The sequence below is a fragment of the Panthera tigris genome, chromosome B2, assembly GCF_018350195.1.
Source record: "Panthera tigris isolate Pti1 chromosome B2, P.tigris_Pti1_mat1.1, whole genome shotgun sequence".
Lineage (NCBI taxonomy): Eukaryota > Metazoa > Chordata > Mammalia > Carnivora > Felidae > Panthera > Panthera tigris.
This window is the reverse complement of record NC_056664.1, coordinates 80,813,641-80,815,608: the sequence shown is the minus strand read 5'-3', so window position 1 is coordinate 80,815,608 and position 1,968 is coordinate 80,813,641. Positions and strand designations below refer to the sequence as shown.

The window sequence follows — 1,968 nt, the reverse complement described above, 5'->3', positions numbered from 1 at the left end:
TTCTTGCACAATTATGATCCTTTCAATTTTTGTTAGTACAACAAGGCTGCAATGATAGTTTTGAGAATGCCTTTTCATTTGAGAGTTCAACCACAATATATAACTTAAAAGTAGAAATGTAATCTTGTAGTGTGTATACATTCAAGTCCATAGACATTGATTATTAAATTACTTTCCAAAGTACATTCACCAGACACAGACACCGCAGTACATTGAGCTCCATAGAGACAGTGACAGGGCAAGTGAGAACCAGACAGGCACTGGGCGACTTAGTGCCTGGCTGAGGAAAATAATTAAACATGGGCAGAGGAGATCCTAAGAAGCCAAGATACAAAATGCCATCATATGCGTTCTGTATGCAAACTTGATGAGAGGAACACGAGAAGAAGCATCCAGATGCTTCAGCCAACTTCTCAGTTTTCTAAGTGCTCAAAGAGATGGAAGACCATGTTCCAAAGAGAAAGGAAAATTTGAAGACGTGGCAAAAGCAAACAGGGCCCATTATGGAAAAGAAATGAAAACTCATGTCCCCCCTAAAGAGGAAACAAAAAAGAAGATCAAGGATCCCGATGCACCCAAGGGGATTCCTTCAACCTTTTTCTTGTTTTGTTTTGAGTATCGCCCAAAACTCAAAGGACAGCATCCTGACCTATCCGTTGGCAACATTGCAAAGAGACTGGGAGAGATATGGAGTAACTCTCCTGCAGATGACAAGTGGTTTTATGAAAAGAAGGCTGCTAAGCTGAAGGAAAAACATGAAAAGGATATTGTTGTATATCAAGCTAAAAAGGAAAGCCTGATGTGGCAAAAAAGGAAGTCATCAAGGCTGGGAAAAGCAAGAAAAAAATAGAAGAGGAGAAAGACAAGGAGGATGAAGAGTATGAAGAGGAGGAGGAGGATGAAGAAGATGAATATGAAGATTATGATGAATAAATTGGTTCTATTAGTTTTTTTCCTTGTCTATAAAGCATCTAACCCTCCCCCATATGCAACTCACTCCCCTTAAAGAAAAAAATTGAAATGTAAAAATAAAACAAAACAAAACAAAACAAAGCAGAGGCACCAATGTATCCTAAGACCAGCAGTTTTTGAAAGTTCTTATGTTCTGATATTATTGCAAAACACATCATATGATCAGTTTTTAAGTTTTAGCAATCTACTTGTTAATGAAATGTTGCCCCATTTTGTTTTAAATTTCATTACCCATAACTATCAGTGAGAATTTACAACTGTTTATTTATTGGTCTTAAAATTTTCTTCTATTAATTGACTCTTCATATCTTTTGTCATTCTTTATTGAAATATTTCCCTTTTATTGCTTTTAAAGTTTTATTTAATACATATATTTATTAATACTTTATTGGTTGCTTGGATTACAAATATTTTCACCCAGTATGGGGTTTATCTTTTCATTTTATGGCCTTTTATGTACAGATCTTTTTTTGTTTTAAATAGCTAAAGTTAATAATCTTTTTAAGCTTTGTGCTTCTCAAGTCTTGTGTAAGAGCTCTTTTCTTAACTTCCAACATCATAGTTGTTTTCATTACTTTTTTATATTTTTCAGTTTGTCTTTATGTTATTAATCCATTTAGGATGAATTTTTGTGTATGGTGGGAGGTAGGCCTACAACTACAGGTAGGCCTGTATGACTAGTCCATTGCCTCACCATCATCTTATCTTTCACCATTGACCAGAAAGCCACTACTCTCATAGGTTAATTTTTCATATACACACCTGGCTGCTTCTAGGCTCCCTGTTCTGTTTACACGGATGTATTTGTGTATCCTTCTGCTAATACAACACATTTTAATTACTGTATCTTTATAACAACTCTTTTATTTTTTTTAATGTTTATTTATTTCTGAGAGACAGACACAGAGTATGAGTTGGGGAGGGGCAGAGAGAGAGAGAGAAACAAAATCCAAAACAGGCGCTAGGCTCTGAGCTGTCAGCACAGAGCCCGATGCA

General features: G+C 35.7%; 1 pseudogene; it reads left to right on the top strand.

Moving 5' to 3' along the window:
• Positions 1-299: 299 nt before the first annotated feature.
• LOC102964492 lies at positions 300-933 on the top strand (annotated as a pseudogene).
• Positions 934-1,968: the final 1,035 nt, after the last annotated feature.